The sequence below is a fragment of the Lepidochelys kempii genome, chromosome 17 (assembly GCF_965140285.1).
Source record: "Lepidochelys kempii isolate rLepKem1 chromosome 17, rLepKem1.hap1, whole genome shotgun sequence".
Taxonomy (NCBI): Eukaryota; Metazoa; Chordata; order Testudines; family Cheloniidae; genus Lepidochelys; species Lepidochelys kempii.
Window position 1 is genome coordinate 16,952,550 of NC_136396.1, and position 16,494 is coordinate 16,969,043.

At 45.4% G+C, this 16,494-nt stretch overlaps 1 protein-coding gene and 1 non-coding gene across 4 annotated transcripts in view; one reads left to right on the forward strand and one right to left on the reverse strand.

The window, feature by feature from the left end:
- The window catches only part of SPNS2 (SPNS lysolipid transporter 2, sphingosine-1-phosphate), a 190,490-nt gene that overhangs the window by 144,330 nt on the left and 29,666 nt on the right, over positions 1-16,494 (reverse strand). The gene's annotated exons all lie outside the window — the stretch shown is intronic.
- TRNAW-CCA (transfer RNA tryptophan (anticodon CCA)) lies at positions 2,564-2,635 on the forward strand. Its single transcript has one exon. It is a non-coding gene; the product is annotated as a tRNA-Trp (tRNA).

Consider the following 16,494-nt stretch of genomic DNA (forward strand, 5'->3'; position numbering starts at 1 on the left):
AGGCAGATGTCTTTCTAGTCATTATAAAGAAATGGTCTATATAAAGATCATGGGTTTACCTTTATAAAGTGCTTTTCTTCCTGAGGGATCCCGAAGTGCTTTACAAGCTGGAAGGGATGAAACTATAGACTATACACAGTTATTACATCTAAAATGCAGCCACCTCTGAGGAGGACGGACGGAAACTGTAACACAGAACAGTTGAGGCCAGGAAGCAAAGAATAATGCCTCTCCATCCCAGGAAAACAGATAGGCAGGATTCACTGGTTACATAGTACTGGTTTAATCAGAAAGTGACATTAACCCTTTAAAAGATTCTGGCAATGGTAGAGCCAAAGGAGGGAGAAAGAGAACATATTTTATTTTGCTTTGCTCTCCATTTGTAATCCCTCAAGCTCTTCTTCTGATAAAGCTGTGTGCTGACCAGCAACTCCATCAGGCTGTGGTCTGAATGGATATTGAAGTTCCAGTCATTGTTACACTTGAATCCAAAGACCAAATCTAGGGTTGGTCTACATCTCTTTTGATTCTCAAGCAAGGGGATTTGCTTGCTCTACAGGGTGCATTTTAGGGGGGCTGTGGGGTTGGGGAGGGCTCTCCACTCGTCAGTGAAATATGACAACAGAGCCATACTCCTCCTGGGTGGGGTGGGGGAAACAGTCTCATGTGGTTTATGGAGATCTGCATGATTAATTGGCATGAATTTCCTATTGCACTTTAAGCCCTTTTTGTATTCCCTTTGGAGCACAGGTGTTTTGATATAGGAATTGGAATAGTAAATTGGAGGCAGCAGGGAGCCGAAGATGTAACACATGCACAGAATGAGTTTTTCTCTAGTGGAAGAGAGAGCATTGCTCCTCACTGTGTTCCTATTATGCTGGGGAAACACTCCTGCCTTTCCTTATTTTGCTCAGCTCTGCTTATTTCTGTCTGCATACCACGTATCAGTGACTCACCCAGATCTCTAATAAGATTCAGGGGCACAATTGAGAGAGGAGAGGTTTTTTTTTAAAGCAGGTAAAAACAGAAGCAACAACAGTGCCTTTGTCTCTTTCCTACACTGCTCTCAGATCTGTGCTTCTGGACAGTGGGAAGGTGGAGATAATCTGGAGCCCGCACCAGGGCCACAGGAAACAATCATGTTGTTCGTTGAGCTGTGCATAGACGTCTCCCACTGGAGCACAACACCTGATGCAGCTGAGGAAAGGGATGCAGCCAAATGTGGCAGACAAAGGCTTTTCTAATTAGAAAGTTCATCTCTGTGTCTCAGGAGGAGCTGGGAACAACAGTGACAAGCTAACAGGTAGGCAACACCCTTCGTGAGAAATGGCCTCTTGCCATAAACTATTACTGTAGGGGATGTGTTTACGACACACATATACATTATTATTATTATAATTATGGTGTGTTATTTGTCAAGCACCATCACTGTACTCAGGCCTGAACAAATACACAGGAAACATGGCACCTCCCTGCCTCAAACAGCTTATCCCCTGAATCAGACACAGTTAAGTGTTCACAGTGTGCTTGGCGCTGCAGAAGACAAAACACAGGCAGACATAGAGAAGACAGGATGCGGTATAAAGCCCAGAGGAGGAAATGACTAGAATTGTTTATTCTGACTATTATAATTAGTTCTGTTATATTTATCTAGAGTATTATCACTGTGATATCTGAGCTCCTAACAAAAAGTTTAGAAGTGGACATCGGAACCTTGAAAGAGGGATCTGGAGGAGGAAAGGGAGAACTGGAATGAGCATTTCATACATAGTGAGCAGTGTGGAAGAATACATGGTAAAGCAAATGAACGGAGAATTGGGGCTGACACCATATGCCTCCGAAATCTGAGGGTGTCTGACACCTGACTCAAGATCCAGATTCCAATTTGGCAGATGGCTGCCTCTCTCTTTACAATAGTTTAACCTCAAACTCTAATCTGAAAGACCCTAGCTCTGTGACACTCAGATTTCATGTCCAGTTTTTGCAGCTTGAGCCCATCTCTGACTTTAAGGAAGGACTTAGGTGGAAACAGTTCTGGTGGGCACATAGACTCATAGACTTTAAGGTCAGAAGGGACTATCATGATCATCACGGGTGCCGGCTTTTTCCTTTGCCCTGGGGTGCTCAAGCCCCACTCAGCTCCAGGCTCTGCCCCCACCCCGCCTCTTCCCTTCCAGTTCTGCTCCCTCCCCTGAGCGTGCTCTGTATCTGCACCTTCCCCTGCCCCCCACAGCACCTCCTGCATGCCGCGGAACAGCTGATTGCAGCGGACAGGCGGCACTGGAAGGGAACGAGAGGAGTTGATCAGTGGGGTCACCGGCAGGTGGGAGGCACTGGGGGGGGAGCTGGCTGCCGGTGGATGCTAAGCACCCACTAATTTTTTTCCATGGGTGCAGCATCCAGGGAGTCGGCACCGACGGTGATAAGCTAGTCTGACCTGCCCATTGGAGACCAAAAAACCTCACCCACTAACTCCTGAAATTGATCCCTAACATCAGGCTGAGTTACCAAAGTCCTCAAATCATGGTTTAAACTCTAAAGACTTCAAGTTACAGAGAATATTGACCTCGTGGTGCAACGGTAGCGCGTCTGACTCCAGATCAGAAGGGTGTGTGTTCAAATCACATCGGGGTCAGAACTGGCTGCTTTTTGGGGGAGATATAGCTCAGTGGTTTGAGCATTGGCCTGCTAAACCCAGGGTTGTGAGTTCAATCCTTGATGGGGCCATTTAGGGATCTGGGGCAAAAATTGGGGATTGGTCCTGCTTTGAGCAGGGGGTTGGACTAGATGACCTCCTGAGGTCCCTTCCAACCCTATGATTCTATGAATTCACCATTTACACTAGTTTAAACCTGCAAGTGAGACGATCAGTTAGACCCTGAGCATGTGGGCAAGATCCTCCAGGCAGAAAAAATTCTCTGTAGTAACTCAGATCCCTCCCCATCTAGGGTCCCGTCTCCGGCTGTTGGGGATTTTTGCTACTGGTAGTTGCCAATGGGCCACATGCCATTGTAGGCAGTCCAATCATCCCATCCCCCCTCCATAAATATACCAAGCTCAATCTTGAAGCCAGTTAGGTTTTTTGCCTCCACTTGGGAGGCGGTTTCAGAACTTTACTTCTCTCATGGTTAGAAACCTTCACCTAAACTTGTTGGGGGCCAGTTTACATCCATTTGTTCTTGTGTCCACATTGGCTTAACTTAAATAACTCCTCTCCCTCCCTGGTATTTATCCCTCTGTTGTATTTATAGAGAGCAATCATATCTCCCCTCAGCCTTCTTTTGGTTAGGCTAAACAAGCCAAGCTCTTTTGAGTCTCCTCTCGTAAATTAGGTTTTCCATTACTCATGATCATCCTAGCAGCCCTTCTCTGCACCTGTTCCAGTTTGAATTAATCTTTCTTAAACATCTTTCTTGTCAGCAAGTTAAGGAAGTATGGGCTGGATGAATGCACTATAAGGTGGGTAGAAAGCTGGCTAGATTGTCGGGCTCAACGGGTAGTGATCAATGGCTCCATGTCTAGTTGGCAGCCAGTATCAAGTGGAGTGCCCCAAGGGTCGGTCCTGGGGCCGGTTTTGTTCAATATCTTCATAAATGATCTGGAGGATGGTGTGGATTGCACTCTCAGCAAATTTGCGGATGATACTAAACTGGGAGGAGTGGTAGATACGCTGGAGGGGAGGGATAGGATACAGAAGGACCTAGACAAATTGGAGGATTGGGCCAAAAGGAATCTGATGAGGTTCAATAAGGATAAGTGCAGGGTCCTGCACTTAGGATGGAAGAATCCAATGCACCGCTACAGACTAGGGACCGAATGGCTAGGCAGCAGTTCTGCGGAAAAGGACCGGGGTGACAGTGGACGAGAAGCTGGATATGAGTCAGCAGTGTGCCCTTGTTGCCAAGAAGGCCAATGGCATTTTGGGATGTATAAGTAGGGGCATAGCGAGCAGATCGAGGGACGTGATCGTTCCCCTCTATTCGACATTGGTGAGGCCTCATCTGGAGTACTGTGTCCAGTTTTGGGCCCCACACTTCAAGAAGGATGTGGATAAATTGGAGAGAGTCCAGCGAAGGGCAACAAAAATGATTAGGGGACTGGAACACATGAGTTATGAGGAGAGGCTGAGGGAGCTGGGATTGTTTAGCCTGCAGAAGAGAAGAATGAGGGGGGATTTGATAGCTGCTTTCAACTACCTGAAAGGGGGTTCCAAAGAGGATGGCTCTAGACTGTTCTCAATGGTAGCAGATGACAGAACGAGGAGTAATGGTCTCAAGTTGCAGTGGGGGAGGTTTAGATTGGATATTAGGAAAAACTTTTTCACTAAGAGGGTGGTGAAACACTGGAATGCGTTACCTAGGGAGGTGGTAGAATCTCCTTCCTTAGAGGTTTTTAAGGTCAGGCTTGACAAAGCCCTGGCTAGGATGATTTAACTGGGAATTGGTCCTGCTTCGAGCAGGGGGTTGGACTAGATGACCTTCAGGGGTCCCTTCCAACCCTGATATTCTATGATTCTATGGGAGGCCAGAATTGCACACAGTGTTCCAGATGAGGTCTCACCAGTGCCTTGTATATTGGTAGTAACACTTCCCTGTCTCTAACGGAAATACCTCGCCTTATGCATCCTAGGACTGCATTAGCCTTTTAGCATGGGTGCATCACATTGACAGATCATAGTCATCCTGTGATCAACCAATACACCCAGGTCTTTCTCCTCCTTTGTCATTTCCAACTGGTAAGTGCCCAGTTTACAGCAAAAATTCTTGTTGTAAAATGAATGACCTTGCACTTTTCACCATTACATTTCACTTTTCATTATTCCCATTTCTATTATTCCAGTTTTCAAGGTCATCTAAATCTTCTTGTATGATATTCCGGTCCCTCTCCATATGGACAATACCTCCTAACTTTGCGTCATTCGCAAATTTTATTAGCGCACATTCACTTTTTGTGCCAAGGTCAGTAATAAAAATGTTAAATAAGATTGGTCTCAAGACCAATCCATGAGGAACTCTACTAGTAATCTCCCTCCAGCCTGACAGTTCCCCCTTCAGTATGACCCATTGTAGTATCCCCTTTAACCAGTTCATTCTCCATCTTTTAATTCTCATATTAATTCCCATCTTCTCCAATTTAACTAATAATTTCCCATGTGGAATGTATCAAATGCCTTATTGGAATCCATGTAGATGAGATCTACTGCATTTTTTTTGTCTAAAAAATCAGTTATCTTCTCAAAGAAGGAGATCGGGTTGGTCTGACACGATCTACCTTTTGTAAAACTATGTTGTGTTTTATCCCAATTACCGTTCACCTCTATGTCCGTAACTACTTTCTCTTTCAAAATTTATTCCAAGACCTTGCATAACACTGAGGTTAAACTAACAGGCCTGTAGTTTCCCAGACCACTTATTTCCCCTTTCTTAAAAATAGGAACTATCTTAGGAACAATTCTCCAGTCATAGGGTATGACACCCGAGTTTACAGATTCATTAAAAAACCTTGCTATTGGGCTTGCAATTTCATGGGCCTGCTCCTTTAATGTTCTTGGATGGAGATTATCTGGGACCCCCAATTTCGTCCCATTAAGCTGTTTGAGTCTGGCTTCCACCTCAGATATGGTAATTTTTACCTCTGTATCCTCATTGCCACTCTGCCACTACCCCTAAGCTTTTCATTAGCCTCATGAAAAACTGAGGCAAAGTATCCATGCCTAGATAATCTTTAACCTTCACTCTATCCTCAGTGTTTAGTGGTCCCACTTCTTTCCTGGTTTTCTTACGTATATGGCTATAGCACCTTTTATTGTTGGTTTTAATTCCCTTTGCAAGGTCCAACTCTGCTTGGCTTTTGGCAGTTCTCACTTTATCCCTACGCTTTCTGACATCCAAGAGGTAGCTTTCCTTGCTGATCCCTCCCATCTTTCATTCCTTGTAGCTTTTTGCTTTCTCTTAATAACCTGTCTGAGATGCTTGCTCATCCAGCCTGGTCTGCAACCCTTCTCTATGAATTTTTCTCCCTTGCTTGGGATGCAGGCTGCAGATAGAATTTCTGCAACTTTGACTTAAAGTAATTCCAAGCCTCCTCCACATTCAGATCCTTGAGTTCTTCAGTCCAGTCCACTTCCCCAACTAATTCCCTTAATTTTTTAAAGTTAGCTCTTTTGAAATTAAGGATCCTAGTTGCAGGTCTATTTTTGTTCATCCTTCCATTTAGTTTAAAGTGAATTAGCTCATGATCACTCGAACCAAGGGTGTTGTCTACAACCAGTTCTTCTGTGAGGTCCTTACTATTCACCAACACCAAATCTAAAATGGTATTACCTCTTGTTGGTTCAGCATAACTGCCTACTGCTGGATTTCAAACTCTGAAACAGGTTGTGCTGGCCACTGTCAGAGACCAGTTGCTGGACTAGATAGGTCTGATCCAGTACAGAAATTCCTAAAGCAGGAAGGACATTTGACAGAGGGGTAAAGAGGCTAGCCCAAACATAGGGTGGACGTCACAAAAGGAGATTTCAGACTGACAAGCCATGGACCGAAGACCACATCACACACATTTTAAATGCTACCTGTGTGTTAAGATCCTATTAGCAAACTTTAGTCGCTATTAATTTTAAAAGTATTAATTTGTTAAAATGTGTATCACTGAAAAATACCAAGGGCCTTAAAAGGACATCACAGTCCAAGGATACAACTCACTACACTAAAGTATATAGCTAGACCTGCCAAGCTAGGACTCATGCCCACAGCTGTACTCAATCCCCCACAATCCTGAATTAAGCAGACAGCGGAATGGCATATACATGTCTGACAATGAGCAGACAGACAGAAGGTATGATGGTTAATAGCCCTAGTCATGGCACCAAAGCACTTTCCCCAGCATGATCCTATTGGAAAGATGACACAGGTATACCAGCAAACAGACATCCAATGGATTGCAACTTTTGGACATTGCCAACCTGGTCTGGATATGAACCAGTGATCAAGGCATGAGAGATTCTAGAACACATTGCCACTCCCCTGAGCTATTCAATCACCCCTTGTGTGTGGGAGGAAGGGAGCCCTCAGGGGGTAAAACCAGAGTATGTCATTTCCCCTACACTTCTCCCCTCTGATTGTTGTTTTCATTTGCACTGTATGCAAAATACTGCCAAGGTAGTTTCTGGACAAACAGGGAGTGCGTGGCCTAAAAATGTTTTCCAGCAATCCTAATCATTATAAAGGAGATGCATATAAAGAGATTCAGCAGAGACAGATTTACTCCTAGGTCACAGCTCACTGTGAGAGAATGTCACTGAGACAGTCATTGTCTCACATACCCAACAAGGAAATAGTCACTCAGGAAGAGGAAGAGGGAAGGGAAACTCTTATCTGTCCCACTGGTAATCTGATTGAGTTCTGGTTTGAGGTCCTGGTTTAGAAAGACTGTCCTGGCTTTCTGGGATGGTCACAGAGGTACCCGAGCACCAAACAGGCTGATTCACTGGAGGGGGAAAAAGAACAGAAATAGGGGTCTATAGTTTGGGGTTTTATTTAATTTGGACTGGGACCAAAAATCATCTTTGCTTAGGACACTGGGACAGCCCTGGCTGCAAATCACGTCTTCCTCCTGTAGAACAGGGGTCCTCAAGCTGGGGGACAGTATCCCAGTGCCAGGGGTCACAACCACCCTGCCCTTGACATATTTCTGGATAGGAGGTAATGTGTTGGTAAGGAAATGACTGGAAACAACTGCTCTAGGTCTTCTAAACACAACCTATGAGGAAAGGTTGCAAAAACTGAGTACGCTTAATCTAGAGAAGAGAAAGCTGAGGGGGGACCTGATAACAGTGTTCCACTATGTTAAGGGCTGTTATAAAGAAAACAGTGATCAATTGTTCTCCATGACCACAAAGTAGTAACTGACTTAGTTTGCAGCAAGGAAGGTGTATGTCAGATATTAGGAAATCTTTCTAACTAGAAGGATAGTTAAGTACTGGAACCAGTTACCTCAAGAGGTGGCTTCCCTGTCATTGGAGGTTTTCAAGAACAGATTAGACAGACACCTGTCAGGGATGGTAAGTATACTTAATCCTGACTCAACATTGGGAGAGCTGGACTTCCTGTGGTCCCTTCCAGCCCTACATTTCTATGATTCCATTATCGCCACAGATGTTCACACAAATATGCTTTGCTGCTGCTAAATCTACTACCATGGTGGTAAAACCGCTAGCTAGCTCCTACTATTGCATTGATGAGGTGTTCACTTTTGCCTTTGAAATCACATCGCAAGCTTTTAATCAAATAAATTAACAAGACAAAATCAAATGCAGAGGCTACAAGCAAATAAGCGTTTCCTCTAAATCTCTCACACACATATACACACACATACACAAACCTCCATACAAAATGGCCTTGCGACAGAGCAGCTACCCTGAGAGAGATCCCTTTACACCCACAACAGCATACCGAGAAAGCGGCGTCACTAAGTAATACAGAGCTGAGTGCTGAACAGACCAGTTAAGCAAAATCCAGTTCAGATCAGAGTGAGCCAGGCGTCTCAAGAATCAATGCTGTAATCCTTCACAGGCACTGCAATAGCTGCTTGAGAATCTGTTAAAAAAACAGGACAACCCAAAAAAAAAAAAATTGGGAGGGTTCAAAGCCTTAGGCTTTGTCTACACTACACACCTTTTAGTGACACAGCTGTGCTGCTACAGCCGTGCCGCTAAAAGTCGCACAGTGTAGCTACTGTTTGCCTCCTGCCAACAAAAGACTTCCACCCCCAACGAGTGGCAGCAGCTTTGCCAGCAGGCAGCACTTCTGCCAACAAAGCGCTGTTCACACTGGCGCTTTTCATCGGTAAAACTTTTGTCTTTCATTGGGATGTTTTTTTAACACCCCTGAACGACAGAAGTTTTGCCAACGAAGTTCCAGTGTACACAAAGCCTTAGAGTCAGCCGTGATGGCACTGGAGATTTGAGAGGGTTCCTGTATGTTTGCACATGTGCAAAAGGGATGGTCTGAGGCTCAGCTCAGGAGACTGTGTTTGACAAGGGAGGTAAAACCAAAGGACAAACATCTGTACCTACTCCACCCAGGAGACCTCCTTGCTTCACTGCGGTGGTCTTTTCAATGGGGTTCTGTGGAGCAGTAGTTGCTATGCATCTGAATCTCTGTTGAAGAAATTGCTGGCTACTGCACAGGAAAACACTGAAGCAAGCATTTCCATTTGCCATACCACAATATTCCTAGTCAGGACAGGAAAACAGGTTTCACTGGAGAGCTGCACCACCTGTCACACCCATTTTTTTCCATTCTTTTTTTTATTATTATTATTATAGCTGTGGGAAGATATCTGAACTATTCCTTCATCCCCAAGGCCATTGGCTTATCTGCGAGGTATGTAACAGGTAATTAAGCATCAGACAGGAGGAATGGAATTAGCCAAGGGGGGAAAAAGGAAAAAATATTTAAAAAACAACTCATCACCTCTCTCTCTCTCTCAGGGTTTGAGTAGAAATGACTATGGGCTTGTCTAAGGTGAAGTTTTAGCCGCCAACCCGTCGTGTAAATGTGGTGTACCAGGACAAAGACTTGCACCAATGCAGTTTCAAATCAGGTATAAGATAATAAGAGTACCTAGGTATTAAACAGCACTTTTCATCTGTAGATTTCAAAGTGCTTTACTGAGGATGTCAGTAACATCCCCATTTTACAGATGGGGAAACTGAGGCACAGAGAGACTTGCCCAAGGTCACTCAGCAGGCCAGTGGCAGACCAGTGAACAGAACCCTACTCTCTCGTGTCACAGTCCAGTTCTCTGTCCACCAGGCCAAGCACAAGTCACTATTTACATGGGTGAAATATCCTCACAGTAAGGGTTTATCGATGCAGTTACCCTGGTGGCTTGAACTTCAGTGCAGACAATCTCTTACCAGCAGAATTAATAATTTTATTAAGATGATGTTAAAATAAAAGAAATGATACAGAGTTTAAGCATAGAAGTTTCTGGTTACCAGGGAATAAGGAGGTACAGATTATCAAGGGGTGCGAAGTTTGGTTTAGGATCGGATGGCGTTATACTCAGGGACCTTCGCACACGTGACACCTGGGTACAGCTCTGACAAAGAGAAGGGCTGAGGAGGTGAGAAAGCACAAAGAAAGCGGATAGGTGGCACTATGCAGAGCGAAAGGCAGCTTTTCTTTCCCATCACACATGCAGCCAGAAAAACCCTGACATCCTTATTTTATGGAACTGAAGTCACTCTCTACATTTCTTCCCAGATGCCGTTCCCAGAAAGTGGGCAGGACTGCGCTAATCCTGCTCTGTTTTTAACAAGAGTTTGATTGCAAATTGCCTGCAGAGTGCTTTGGTGGCAGGATCACACCCTAATCAAATCCCTGATCTCCCTAATTACAGTTCAGGATTATGGCTGGGAAGCAAACCTTGTGCATGTCAGATGGAGGGTACAGTGTTCTCAGTCAATGCAAGCAGAAGAGCTTTGTGAAACCCAAAGTAATGAATGCCTTCCATATATGACCCCAACAGCAGCTCCCTCTGGTACAATTGTGGACTAATTGCAGATTAAGTTTGAAACCCAGATCCACCAAATCTTTGTCCCCACTAACCTACCCTCATCCTCCAGTTTTCCTACCAACTCCTTACTCTTGCTCTTTTATCTACTCATGATTAAGTGAGATATACCCAGATAATCCTGGCAAGTGACCTGCACTCCACGCTGCAGAGGAAGAAGAAAATACCCCAGGGTCACTGCCAATCTGACCTTGGGCTAATTCCTTCCTGACCCCACATATGGAGATCAGTTAGAAAGTGAACATGTGAGCAAGAACCAGCCCACCAAGCACCCGAGAGAATGCTCGGTGCCCCCTCAGAGCCCTGGCCCACCCTGTCCAATGTCCCAACCTGACCTGAGCCTTCACCAGACTCATCCTTTGAGGTTTGGAAAGTTCCCTACGGAGATGGAGTGAGGCTGCAAAAATTGGAACTGGTCTGAATTCTGAACACACAGCTCAGGGGTGCAATGACAGGGGCAACAGGCAACATTCAGGCCTGGTCTACACAAGGAAATTAGGTCAGTATAACTACGACACTCAAGGGTGTGGAAAAATCCACACTTTTGAGCAATGCAGTTGAATCGCCCTAACCCCCAGTGTAGACAGAGCTAGGTTGACAAGAGAATTCTCCTGTTGACCTAGCTCCTGCCTCTTGGGGAGATGGAGTACCTACGCTGATGGGAGAAATGCTCTTCCCTGCAGTGGTGCAGCTGCGCCACTGCAGCGTTTTGTGAGCAGACAAGCCCGCAGATAGCCAGTGCCCTCATACCCCAATCTCAGGTTCCAGATCTCCATTTGGACCCCATTTCTAGCTCTTCAGAATTCTGTTAGACAAAACACGAAACCTGAACAATGACACAATTTCCATTCTCACGCCTCTGCTCTGCCAGATCCCAGTGGGGAGAGGAAACAAACACTGACATATCCTTGAAAAGGCTGCTCTGGTGGGGTTTGTGATCCAACCAGACACGTCACCCACTCTTGCAACAGTTCCAGCCCAATTTTGAAGCCTTGATTGGTACGGCCTTTTGAATCCTGCTGATTCAAACCTCTAAGGTTGCTTGTGAGGCTCCGCCATTATTACTCGTAGAACCATAGACTATCAGAGTTGGAAGGGACCTCAGGAGGTCATTTAATCCAACCCTCTGCTCAAAGCAGGACCAATCCCCAGTTTTTTTATTTTTTTTTTTTGGTCCCAGATCCCTAAATGGCCCCCTCAAGGATTGAACTCACAACCCTGGGTTTAGAGTGGCCAATACTCAAACCACCGAGTTATCCCTCCCCCCGAGTGCTCTCACTGTGTACACCACTGTGAAATGGAGAGGGGACATAACACTGCAAGTTCCAGCTGCCTTTAAGCTTCCAGATGCAGTCCTGCACCACACGCTTTAGCATATCTTAGAGACAAGACTCAGAAGGAGAATTCATGCACCAGTAATTTCTTTCAGATGGTCACCCTGAGTACAGATTAATTAAAAGCAAACCAGCACTGATAAGGACAGCACAAATCAAACTACACAGGAATCCAGCCAGTGACTCACTGCTCCTTTACTGGAAAACTTGGCATGTCGTAGCCCTAGAATAACAGTGAGTCATGAGGCTGGCAATAGCCGCAAACAGAGAACAAGAATACTAGTGCCTAAATATTTATTTATTGGTTTTGGTTGATTTATCTCTTTAGAGCTGACATCCATACCAACCCCAGAATAATCTCAGGTGTCCCAGATGGAGGAAACCAACAATGCAGGTTATTTTGTCGTCGTAAATATAACACCAGCAGTCTCTCTTTTACTCACACACATTGTCCAGTGCATTCCCCGCCGACAGCTGTTCAATGTGACATGAGCTTGGTAGGTCTCAGCCCAGTTTCTCGCAGATTTGTAACTACATCACAAAACCCACCACAGAATAATAGAAATTTAGGGCTGAAAGGATCCCCGAGAGGGCATCTAGTCCAGCCTCCCATATTAAGGCAACATCAAGTATGCCTAGACCAGGGATCTCAAACTCAAAATTATCATGAGGGCCACATGAGGACTAGTACATTGGCCCAAGGGCCACATCACTGACACTGCCCCACCACCACGCTGCCTCCGCCCCACCTCTTCCATGAGGCCCTGCCCCGCCTCTTCCCACCCCTGCCCCACCCCCATTCCAACCCCTTCCCCAAAGTCCCCACCCCAACTCCGCTCCCTCCCTGCCCCCATTCCAACCCCTCCCCCAAATCCCTGCCCCTGCCCTGCCTCTTCTCTGCCTACTCCCCTGAGCATGCAGCTCCCTGCTCCTCCCACCTAAAAAGCACTAAGCGCCTCCAAACAGCTGTTTGGAAGCGGAAAGCGCCTGGAGGTAGGCAGAGGAGTGGGGACACGGCACACTGGGTGGGAGGGCGGGGGAGGGGAGCTTGGCGGCCGCAGGAAATAACTCGTGGGAGGTGGAAGGGGGCGGGGGGAGCTTGACGGGCCACAGCAAATAGCTCCACGGGCTGCGTGTTTGAGACCCCTGGCCTGGACCATCCCTGACAGGTGTTTGTCTAACCTGTTCTTAAAAAACCTCCAATGACAGGCAATCCACAGCCTCTCTTGGCAACCTATTCCAGTACTTAGCTATCCTTATAGTTAGAAAGTTCTTCCTAATATCTAACCTAAATCTCCCTTGCTGCAGATTAAGCCCATTACTTCTTGTCTTGCCTTCAGTGGATGGAGAACAATTGATCCCTGTCCTCTTTAGCACAGCCCTTAACATATCTGAAGATTTATCGGGTCCCTCCTCAGCCTTCTTTTCTCAAGATTAAATATAATCAGATTTTTTTTATCCTTCCCTTATAGATCAGGTTTTCTAAACCTTTTATTGTTTTTGTTGCACTCCTCCGGACTCTCTCCAATTTATCCACATCTTTCCTAAAACGTGGTGCCCAGAGCTGGACACAGTTCTGCAGCTGAGGCCACACCAGTGCCAAGGAGAGCTGGACAGTTACCTCCCAGTATCTTACATACAACACGCTTGTTAATACACCCCAGAATGATCTTAACCTGTTTTGAAACTGCATCACATTGCTGACTCATTCAATTTGTGACCCACGCTAACCACCCCTGGATCCTTTTCAGCAGTACTACCGCCTAGTCAGTTATTCCCCATTTTGTACCTGTGCCATTGATTTTTTCCTTCCTAAGCATAGTACTTTTCACTTTATTGACCTTTATCACAATGGCCTCTATCTGGCCTCCTAGCCGGCAATCTCTGCAAAGAAATCAAGGGGTAAATGGGCCATGGAGCCTGCACTCTCCTCTCATCTTCTAATATGGGCCATGATGGAGTGTAGGTATATTGGCAGGGCAGAAGGGGACTGGGTGGGAAGGGAGGGCTGGGAAGCATGCATTATTTGTGCTATGCCCCATTCACAGAGTTAATTCTCTGAGCTGGTCAGTCGGGCACATTTCATCACCACGAAATTCAATCCACATTTTTAACAAAACATTACCCACAGGAAAATAAGAAATCCATTTCTTATTTGTAATGGGGCCATTCAAGGCACAGGGGACTGAGTGAGGCGGGGAGAGATGAAGCAATCTGTAAGTCACGGATTCTGTGCACGAGTGGAAAGCAATTGTCGCTCCACTGAGCTCCTACCTCCCCCATTTTATAGACACATGCTTTCAGGGCACTGAAGAGAAGGCTGAAATGTGGGTGAACACCGAGGATAATTAGTGACTGAAGCTTTACAGCAGATGACAGCTAATTATTTCATTTAAGGAGATTTCTATCAAATCTGTAGAAATATGTATTTAGATTAGACATACTTCAAAATTATCTCCTCTCATTTCACATTTGCATTTTGCTTTTGCTTAGCAATGCCTCACAATCTATTTCCAAGAGCTGTGTGCCCTCCAGGGCGTGCTGGTGTATTCCCACACAACTGAGAAGGATTTTCTAACTTCTTTACTTCAAGTGTACAGTATTATGTAAGGGAGATTCCAAAGATAGGTCTGTCTTACACACTGTGTTCATAGAAGTGAAGGATTAATAGTGCTGCTCTGTCGGACAGGAACACACCTGTTATCCCAATCCTGGGCTACCACGGAGCTCTGCTAACGCACCACAATTCTGATCTGAAACTCATAACTACATCTCTAAGGCTCCCACACACTGCATAGCGGTTTTGCAATACGGGTTAACGCCCACCAAATAATTCTCCCTTTGTGATCCCAGTCTGGACTGGAACCCAGGACCTTCAGGGCAATAGCACCAAAAGTTAGCGTAGTATAATGGATTATTCACTCCCTCCACTGAAAAAACATTTAAAAGCTTGTTGGCATGCACCTGCTGCTCTGTCCTACTTCTCAGAAGAGAGGAAAGCACATATAGAATATGTCACTGCAGCCTAACAATCCAGGGGCTCTTGTTTTGAGTTAAAAATGAAAATACTATTGGTTTAAAGGGGCTGTTAAATACTTCCCCTGGCTATTTCGCTTGGAGCCTTCACTGCTGAACTTGCTAAGGAGTATTGCGAGTGTACTAACTTCCAAATAAAGCCACTGCAAGGTCCATCTGTGACTTTTCATCTGCTACTTCCTTAATTTTCCATCTCTTTCCCCCCCACGTTTTCTAGAGCACAGTATCCAGAATTTTCAGTCTTCATATCCCGTCCATCTCTTTTATCAATCTCTGATCCGTGCAGCCATGCGCTAAACAAAGCCTTTTAATGCCTCTGCTCCTCAACACACACACACCCCCTCACCCACCCTGGGTTTCTATCTGCCACAAGGGCATTGATCTATCCTGGAAGCCTACGATTAAGGATAAGATTATGTCACAGAAGTTGCAGATTCCGTGACTTTCAGAGACTTCCATGACTTTTCCACTTCATAACCCTGGGCGGCAGGGCTGGAGCTATCAGCGGTCCTGTAGCCCTGATGCACCGGAGACTTCAGCTGCCGTGGGCAGTGGGTGCTGGACACCCCGCAGCAGGGCTCAGGCTCTCATCCCATCCCACTAAGGTTTCAGTTGTCCCCCCACCAACCACCAACCTCCCAATATTTTTAGTAAAAGTCACAGACAGGTTTTTGTTTATTGACCACGACCTGTCAGTTATTTTCAGCAAAAGTCACGGTGACAAAATCTTAACCTTACCTATGATGTGCTGCTTTAATGTATTATGCATGTTGCAAAAAAATCAGAAGATCCCATTTGTAGGAGCTCCTTTCATATCCCCATATGGCCCGAGGGAGGCATCTCTTCTGCAGCTGAGGCCGTATTACTGCAAGGCTGCCAAAGCAGTTGCCTGGAACCCCCTTGAGTTTTCTTCTGCAGCTATTTAAAGCAGCCACTGCAGCCTTCAGCATATCGATTCTAATCACGGCTATTCTCTACTTCAAGCAAGACTAGAAAGGAGCGGTTTCTCCCTAGCCCAGCATTCCTCATTGATTGAAAACATCCTTTTACTGTGGACAAAACAATCCAACACCTCCCTGCTACTGCTACCTATGAGATAAATGCACCAGCTTTAAGGGACATTTCATTCTGGGTCATGGTCAGCAGCAGTGGGAAATGATCATGCATGGTGCATAACTGACAGAGGGTTGCATTCGTTATTCTAAGCAACATATCTGCAAATTCATCTGGCTGACAAGGCAAGTGGCTTTTGTACAGTTAATTAATAAAGCACATATGCGTTCGGGAGGAAGAGCTGCGTGAGGTCCAGAAAGCTTGATAATGACTCCTGGAGTCACGTGCGGCATTGTTAGGTACCAGAGGGATTAAAAATAAAGCAATGGAATTGCCATAGCACATATTTAAATGTGTGTGCGCACGCATATATATTTTAAAACGTGTTCTATTGTAGTTTTTTTTTAAATCTGTCCTATTATAGCTCCACTGCTCATATACGATCTGTATAACTACCTGTGTATCTTCTGTGTGCATGTATTTATGTGCATGT